General features: G+C 33.8%; 1 pseudogene; it reads left to right on the plus strand.

Moving 5' to 3' along the window:
- The first annotated feature begins 3,720 nt into the window (after positions 1-3,720).
- Positions 3,721-7,392, plus strand: LOC149418234 (protein CREG1-like; annotated as a pseudogene).
- The last annotated feature ends 2,233 nt before the right edge of the window (positions 7,393-9,625 follow it).

Below are 9,625 nucleotides of genomic sequence, written 5' to 3' on the forward strand. Positions count from 1 at the left end.
AGAACTGGAAACAAACAGGACAATAAATTAAAAATATTACTTTATCATAAAACTGCATGATAACCCTAATGATCCGTGTGGAGATATTTGGAAATGCATAAATAAGTTGAGGAAAATGTAATTCTTTTACTTTTGTCCTTAAAGACCTTATCCGACACAGGTGCCAATAACAATGTGTTTTTGTACTTACGTCTTCTTCCCACAGAATGAAGAGTTCTCATTTATTCTACCCATTTAACTTGTTTGTCATGTACCTTTGTATAAGCTTATTATTGTTTAATTTAATAATAATTATTATCCATTTCAAATCTACAAGTTTGTAAGTATGGTCATCATACCTGTTTTATGCAATGACGTTTAAAAAAGGCAGGGTAAAACCTTGTAAGTTTTATTAATCCCTTGTTAATATTGAAGTGAGTTACAAACTCAAGGTAATAAGCCTACCGGAAATACCAAAATAATTAGATATTCGACAGTCTTAAAGGACCTAGTAACAAAGGTAATTGATATAATTGATTAAATACCCTAGTAGACCATCCCTACCCCAAATGTTATGCATATAAACCGTAGACAAAGAATAATTTGTACCAGTCTGAAGATGGCTTTAACGAGCTGAAAACGGTTACGGTCAATAAAATTAAAGTGGAAAAAAGTTTCATATTTGTTTTATTATAATATATTATATTGAAATTCCACCATGAATTATCAGTTACAAAAATAGAAATATTTAAATTTATTATGTCATAACCTTCTTTGTTGTATTAAGTTGATGACGCTCATAAAATATGTTTTTTTTTTCAATTTAATTTAATTTAAATTTTTTATTTTATTTAGGAAACAAACAGTTATTTATAGCAGCAATTATTTACAATATTATACCAATAATGTTTCATTAATTCTAGTCATTGATTCAATATTTGCACCCATCCAATATATTTATAAATTACGAAGAAATATAAAGAATAAACATTATATGGAATTACAAAATGTTATAAAAACAATTAAAGACAGTTAGTAGTAATACAGTTTTCACATGATTATAATAAAAAAAATAGACAAAGATGATAAGATTATTTCACAAAATAAAATATTGAGTTATCAGTTTAGTAATTTGCATTTTATATGTTTTCGAGAAAAAAAAATAAAAAAATATATGATTTTAGATTTTCACGGCCAAACGTATTTTTGTTATGTGTTTTTGGGGTGTTATGCCGTGTTTCGCTAACTCCTTCTTTAGCCAACGTTTCAATAATACATTTGCCCTGATGATGGACACTGCAATGCTGTCCGAAACGTTGGCTAAGGAAGGAGTTAGCGAAACACGGCATAACACCCCAAAAACAAATAGCAAAAAAACGTTTTATGTAGTTTATAAATAATGTAAACAAGAGAGGCCTTAGATGAGAACCATGAGGTACCCCTGAGGGAATAGTTATAATTTGTGACATGTAACCTTTTAAGGCAACAGCTTGACTTTTATTTGTAATATAAGCGGAGAACCATCTCAGAAAATTTCCACGTACACCAATTTTCAAGAGCTTATTTAATAGTATGTCGTGATTTACTTTGTCAAATGCTTTCGAATAATCTGTGTAAATGGAATCAACCTGTTTCCCACTATCCATAGAGTTGAGAACAAAATCAGTAAAATGTCCTAGATTCTATTCAACACATCTGCCTTGAAAAACCCATGTTGGTTGAGGCTAATAATAGTATTTTTGCAAAAGTTAAAAAGTTGGTCATGTACGATTTTTTCCATGATTTTACTTAAGATACATAGTTTAGAGATAGGTCTTTAATTTTCAATATTATGTTTATCCACTTTTTTAAAAAACGGGCGATACAAATACTTTTTTACAAATACTAGGAAATACACCTTCCTTAAAAGTTTTTTAAAAAGCAGTGTTACGGGAGTAACTAGTTTTTCAGCACAATTAACAATGTAAATTGTGTGTAATTACAAAATAATCAATTAGAACTTTTCAACTTAAAATATATATTTGTAGCGTCGAGAAAAATCTAGATTAACTAATCAATAATAAACCGCTCGACCTACTTAGTACCTACTCCCGAATTATGTACCTGCAGTCCAAACCGCAACGAAAAACAAAGTAATCTACGTACTACAAGACCTACTTGTCTAACGACAACAATAATATCGCAAGTCGGTCTTATACATTACGAGAACTCGCCAGAAGGTTCGAGTCTACGGCCTATGCATAATTGCCGCGCTATCGAAGGTTCCTGAAACATACAGTCTGTGCGAGTGCCTAAGATTTAGTTGCCGTCCATCTACCTACTGCTACCGTCGGCCGTGTAGTATAAATATGCCCGACGCAGCGAGTCAGTCAGTCAGTCATCTTTCAGCCGTCAGTTTACAAATCTCACGGGGGACAACTGGTGCGCCCCGCGCCCCTCCGCGAAGGACGTATACCCGGCTTCGCCCGTACCATCATGGACTCTATCGGGACATAATCTTAGCGCCTTGTCTAGATCGCCGTCCCTGGCAAGCGCCACTCGGATTACAAGCGCCCTGGTTCCAGCGTCTCTGACCAGCGCTTCTTCCACGCCATCATGACCATCACGAGGACACGCAGCATCCTCACTGGTCACGCCGTTCCCGTTCAACCGCCTACAAGGTCCGCCGCACCTTCGGCCGTCTCGTCAGCACTGGAGTGCCTGAAGACCTACGTTCTTCGCCAGTGCCTGACCTTCATCGAGTCCCGGTCACCAGCGCCCGGCGTCGACTCACTGACCCGCGCTTGACCAGCACATCACCGCAGCGTCCGGAGAATACATCTGTCCTACGTCCACTCTCGTCACGGCTACCTGACTCATCAATAAAACACAATGACCTTCACTACACGCCTTTTATTTCTTGCCTTCACCACTGATCTCCAAATATTACTTATTATACACCCTGCATTTACTGTATACCTCTGTCTTAAGTCATTTACTTAAGATATATATATATGGTTACATATTTTTTTTACACATGAGTTTATACATATTTTTTCCGTCCTATATTGTATTTCTTAAACAGGATCTCGATTTGCTTTGTCCTTTACTTATGTTTCTTATACTATTAGTATTGTATGCAAAAGCCGAAATGCGTTAATTATACATAAATAAATATTAAGAAATTATAACCATTAAACTGTTTTTTATATAATACTGCCGCCATGATGAGTTTTTACTTATGACGGCATACTAACACATTCTTTTAATATGCGTACATACCTCAGCACAGGTTCTCGTAGTGAGGTGTTAACAAAACACTCCCACTAACCCACACAGGCACCGATTTTTAATATCCTTGATCCTTATTTAATCTTCACACCAAATGAAACTGTGCTGTCATTATTTTTTAAAAATATATTTTTTTTTTGTTTTCTAAGAAAACAAATTTGGAATAATACATTTATTTAGATAATAGATAGGTAGTCCCGCGAAACTGCCATATGGTTGATTTCTGCAGATTCTAACTCAATATAAATTCATTTAAATGTATATATATAAAGATATACATACTTTCAAAGCTACAAAAATATTTTAATAGCCTTCCTGAAGATTAAATAATTTAGTAAATAAATTTAATTTTATTAACATTTTTAAAGAAATGGTTGTCAACGCATGTCTTTTTGTGAATAATATTATTATCGATATCTCTAACTCCACTATATATACCGTAATATTGGCTCTTTTTAAATCAGTTCGATAATTGGTCGATGGTTTGGACGTTTGGATAAATTACCAAAATGTAAGTTTTTGTCATTCCATTTCAAACCAATTTGCATAATTTTAGCCGAGTGCATTGCAATAGTTGGATCTCTCAAATACATATTTAAAAATAATTTTTAACATTCCCTTGTTCTCACTGACTCTCTCAGTTCTCTCAAAAAACATAAACCCAGTCCTCTTTTTCATTCTGATGATCCCCTAGTAAGCCTTATTCGAATGCTGATAGCCTCCATTCAAAAACCGTAACTTTTTTATTGGTTTCCTGGACATGTTGACATCGTGCGGATTCCTTGGTAAAATAGGAACAACATCCAACCTTCGTAAACCACATTTCTCTAGCTGAAATTTTTTCTTGTTTCTTGGCACATTGCTAGTCAATCCAATGGATGCCTCAATACAAAGGACTATCCCATTAAAATATTGATTTCAACGGTTTCAACAATTCCCCATTTCTCCAAAAACTAATTTAACGCACTTATTCGAATAAGGATTAGACGATGTTTTGTTCCTTCTCACCTATTTAAAATTAAAGTGCTTGTTTTCTCATATTGTATATTCTGTGGGAACTTTAGATCACATATTTTCTGGTTTTCTCTCTCCAAACAAATATCTTCTCTTCTATCTAGTTTTATCTTAAATTGCCTCCCCTCCATTCATTATTTGTATCCATATATTTTCTATGTATGAACTAGACTCCAATCTTCCAAATAATTTTAAAGTTTGTCAATTTAAACAAAATCCAAAAACTAATTTAACACACTTATTCGAATAAGGATTGGACGATGTTTCGTTCCTTCTCACCTTTTTAAAGTTATAGTACTTGACTTGCCAATATTTGAAAACTAGCCAATATTTCTAAGAAAATACAGAACATATATACATAAAAACATGTTTCTATATGTTATATGAATGTAATCGGGATGGGATGTAGTTAAAATTTGTTTCATTGTTTAAAGACAATAATTATTAAATTCAAGATTTTGAACAAACCTTTTTCACTTAACATAATCCATTTCCTCTTATGTTATTCCAGGCATTTAAAAATGTGGATCTTAAGCGTTGTCTTGCTGGCTTTTGTATCAATGGCAACCAGCGGAGGGACTAGTACTGAAACGCACTTGGAAGGAACCAACAGGGACAAGACGACAGGTGCCATTAATGCACCATCTCCACCCGACCACAATGATCTCGTCGCAATGGCAAGATACGTCATGCACCAAGCAGGTGATTTAGCTTTCTTGCTTATTCTTATGGTTTAATAGTAGGAATGCTGAGACTCTCCAGTCATTAGACAGCTTCTAGGATTGCATTTGGCAGTATCAATGAGCCCACGGGAACTGGTGAAGAAGAAGTATTCCTGTTGGCGTCATGTATCTTTTATCAGGAGATTTTTCAATGTGTATGAGTGTTTCAGGCTAATAATTATTGCTTTTAAAATAAGAAGAATTACTTTAACAATTCTCCGTGTTTAAACCTGTTCCACACTCATGCAATACACACACACAGTCTTAAACTTTTATCTATTCTTATTCTCTTTGTGCTAAGTGTGTAGGTGTCTTATAAATGGCTAATTAATATTTTCGAAAAATCTTTATCTTTCCTGCAACTTGTGTAATACATAAACTAGGTGCATTTAACTACATTTTTTTATACTTATTATAGATTGGACGTCTCTCGTCACTTTGTCAACAATATCGGAAGCACAAAACTACCCCTTTAGCAGCGTGGTGTCCATGAGTGATGGGACTGTACAAAACTCAACCGGAGTTCCATATTTTTACTTAACACTTCTGGACTTCCCAAGTAAAGACCTCGAAGTAAGTAATGCTTGCAAGCAAATTTTATATACAGTGAGAAGCAATAAATATATTGCCCTTTATTGATTCCTGGCAAGTATGATTTACATTGGTTAATGTATTAGGCAGCCTTACAATTGACTCTTAAAATTTATGATCAGTTTCTGACCTCAGACTTGGCAGCCAACTCTGTTCTAGATACCTTGCATATACCTAAATGTATATTATTTTACAGATTGATAACAGATGTTCAATATCTGTATCCCTGATGCAAACTGACTTCTGCAAATCTAAGAACTACCAGGCTGATGATCCTAGGTGCGCGAGAGTAATGGTAACTGGACGAATGGAAAAGGTATATAATTTTATATTACTAACGCACACCCGTGAAAATTTTAATAAAAAGAAATACACATTTTAAATATAGAATTAAGAAAAAAATCTGGTAAAAAAATATTATTCACGGTGTCCGGAAACTCGTAGTACCAGTGGAAAATTGGTGAAATTACATCATGTAGAGATTAAAAAAAACTTTTTTGTTTCGAACTGAATATTTGGCTTTTTGTATGTTTTCGGCAAGTAAAAGGTCACAAAAACCTTTTTGGGCCGAGTCAATATATATATATATATGATATATATATATATATATATATCATATTTATTCATTTAAAAATACATTAAACAGCTAATATTAACCCCCAGCGAGTGATTGTTTTGAAATTCCACCCAAAAAGTTACTCGAAAAGTTTTACTACCAAATAGATTCCAAAAGCGATGTAGATTTATCAATTTCCCATTTGTACTACGAGTTTGCGGACTTCGTTTGTTGGAGGTAGATATTTTTTTGTATGTAGATGTTCAAAATATAATATTGATTGATGAATTGTGATGATTATTGTGCTGTGAAATAAGTTGTAGAATAATATTTTCTTCGTATTTGTTTTCAGATGATAAATGGAACAGCTGAATACGATTTTGCAAAGGAAGCATTATTCTCAAGACATCCCTTAATGCCACATTTACCAACAAGTAAGATTTAAAATAAAATATTATTTTGTGATTTACTCGGGCTGACTTTATTATTCGAGAAATGCGAATAAGGAAGTCCAAATAAACACTACAATTTCACATTTGAATAAAGAATCTTGAGTGAACCGTTTACCGTTTCGTAATTCGGCCACCAACTTGGAACTGAAATAAAACTTACAAACAAATTTACAGTTTGTCAAAATGCCAAACGGTCGAGAGCCGAGATACATACGTGCGGAGCGACTGGCTATTGTCCTACCTTTTTGTCAAAACGAATTTAAACGCGGACAACGCGGCCGGGCGCGGTGGTAGGGGTAAGACACTATCCTGCGCAGATAGCTTTCCCATCAATCTCTGGGACAGTGTCTTGGTTCATTGTCCTGTCTTCCAAATTACTGTTCACCCTAGGACAGAAACAGAATTGTTCAATTCTCGTGTGATAGTTGCATTACTTGAGGACTGTTCAATAGCTTACGATGGAAATATTTGTATTGACCTAGAAATTCAGAACAGAAAAAAACGGGCAAATTTTATGACGAAATGATTTTTATTCTTTCTTAATTCCGTTTTCGACCATAAGATAAGTGATACTGTTATCACAAACAGACCAATTCCCAAATAGGCGCACATTTGATTTGTCGGTGATTTAAGCGAAATTTTGGAATTGATTGTTTTTCTATTTTCAGATCATGGATTTTACGTTGCAAAGTTGGTCATGGAGCAAATTTTACTTATGGCCTGGTTCGGAGCACCTTCTCACATTCCTATTGTGCAATATTTAGCCTTCCAATAGAGACATTATAAAGGTACCTGTCTAACATGGTGACTAAAATATTTAAGAACCTTAAAATTATAGCAACTATCCATATCCTTCTTATATTCCCATTGATACATATTTAGCCTTCTACTAATGATATTATAAAAATACTTGTCTGATAAAATGAAAACAAAATTGATTAACCTTAAAACATAATGTAACCATTCATATTTTGACCGGTCAGTGTGTGAGTTTACATCGTGTTTGAGTCCCAGGCGTGGTACGTTCAAGTCCTCAACTACACAAGCAACATTTTCCGCTTAGTGTGGTGGTAGTAGAAGATTTTCATAATATATTGTCAGGTTATTCGTAACTTGGAAATGTTTTTTTTTCTGTTATGAAAAAAAAATCAATATGTGTACATTTATATATATATTTATGTGTGTAATCGTTTTTCGTAAAACTAATATAAAATGTTATAAATGAAGAATTGTCTTTGTGCAAATGCATAATGTATTTTTTATTAATACCGCATAAGATACCCAAATTCCCGAAGCAAATGACATTGCATTGATATTCGAAGAAAAATCTATTTAATCTATAAAATCTATCAACTGCTGCCATCCGACAGGAGCCAGTTAGACTATGGCATCCCCAATCGGGGTATGTTGTGAGACTGAAGATTACGAGGAAGGGGTTGTGATGGGGGGAGGAAGGTGGGGATATACGTGGCTTCTCAGATATTTTCACCAAACACGGCCAAAGCCATTTCAAACAAAATATCAATTCTGAATGGTGGTCTTATCCTAGAGCGAAACTGAGAGTCTCTTTCACTCTGGAAAGTGCAGCCAATAATTATTCCATACAGAGTACCCGGGGGTACAGTGCACCAATTTCGGCGGTTGATTTAACATAATTTTCGAAGTAGAAAAAAAAAAAAACTTTTTTCGAAACTCTTTTTATTTTAGAGTAGTTTTTAGGTACTTTAGTACTTCTACTATCATGTAGAATCAAATACCGAAGCTATCACACTTTCCCCCGGACACCCTGTATATTATTTTTAATGCGTAAATTGTGAAATAACTCAAATTAATCAAATATATTTTATTGCGCACACCGGGATTTGAACCCGCGACCGCCAGCTTGCTTGTCGCAAGCCTTACTCTTCGACTACGGAGGCCGTCGAAATTATTAAGTTAATTTATAAAAATGATAATTAATTATTTAACAACTATTATACCTATATAGCGTGACTCTAAAATCGTTCTTTGATTTAAAATAGTGAAAAAACATTTAAAAAAAAAAAAACAAATGCTGTCGTCTTATATCAGTTAATAAAGTTTTTGTTTCATCATTTACCATGACTAAAAAAATAATAAAAAAAATATAAATAATATAACTTTTTAAAGATGTGATGAATTATTATTGAGATGATATATCCGGTTACCGGTAAAAATATTTTCAAAATGCAAGTACGACTATTTGAGTACATGTACACTAATGTACATCATTGGGGGAAAACAATGAAGAATTGATAAATATTTTTAACAATCAATTGAACAATGTATTAAGATGGATGAAAATAAATATGAATAAATTTAATACAAAAACACAAAATGTATTATAATTGGACATAAGAACACATGCAGTAAAAGCAAAATTGAAATTGATGGTGAAATAATTGAAAATGTTACTGATATGAAATACTTCTTGGAAAGGAGTTGAGGAGTTTTAGGAAGGAATTTAGCTGCCAACGAGATGGACTTCCTATGGGGGCTCCCGTCAGCCCGCTTATTGCAGAAATTTTTATGAATAAATTTTGTAGACAATATTTTGATCTTAAATCGCCATTGTTAAAAAATATATTACTATGGAAACGCGAAATGTAGATGATATTATTTGTACATGGACTGACACAGAGCCCCAGCTAAATTCCTCCCTAAGACTCCTCAACTCCTTAAATAATCAGATCTAATTCAGACTAGAAGTAGGTATAAAATAAACACTTAACTTTCTAAATCTCATCGCATCGATTGTTGATAATAGAATCCGTTTTAAAATATTTTAAAAAACCTACCTTCACAGACACTATAATCCATAATACGTCTAATCATCCAATCTCCCATAAACATTCAGCATTCCACTCTAAATGCTCGGCAATTGCCGATTTGTAAAGGTGCCCGAGTTTACATGCTTGAAATTGTTCTGATATTCTTTTGGAGATCGTCCGTTGTCTGGCCTACATAAACCCTGTCGCATCAGGAACAGCTGAGCTTATAAACTCCATCTGTTACAAGAGTAA

The sequence above is a fragment of the Hesperophylax consimilis genome, chromosome 14, assembly GCF_061612785.1.
Source record: "Hesperophylax consimilis isolate HC1 chromosome 14, BYU_Hcon_1.0, whole genome shotgun sequence".
Lineage (NCBI taxonomy): Eukaryota > Metazoa > Arthropoda > Insecta > Trichoptera > Limnephilidae > Hesperophylax > Hesperophylax consimilis.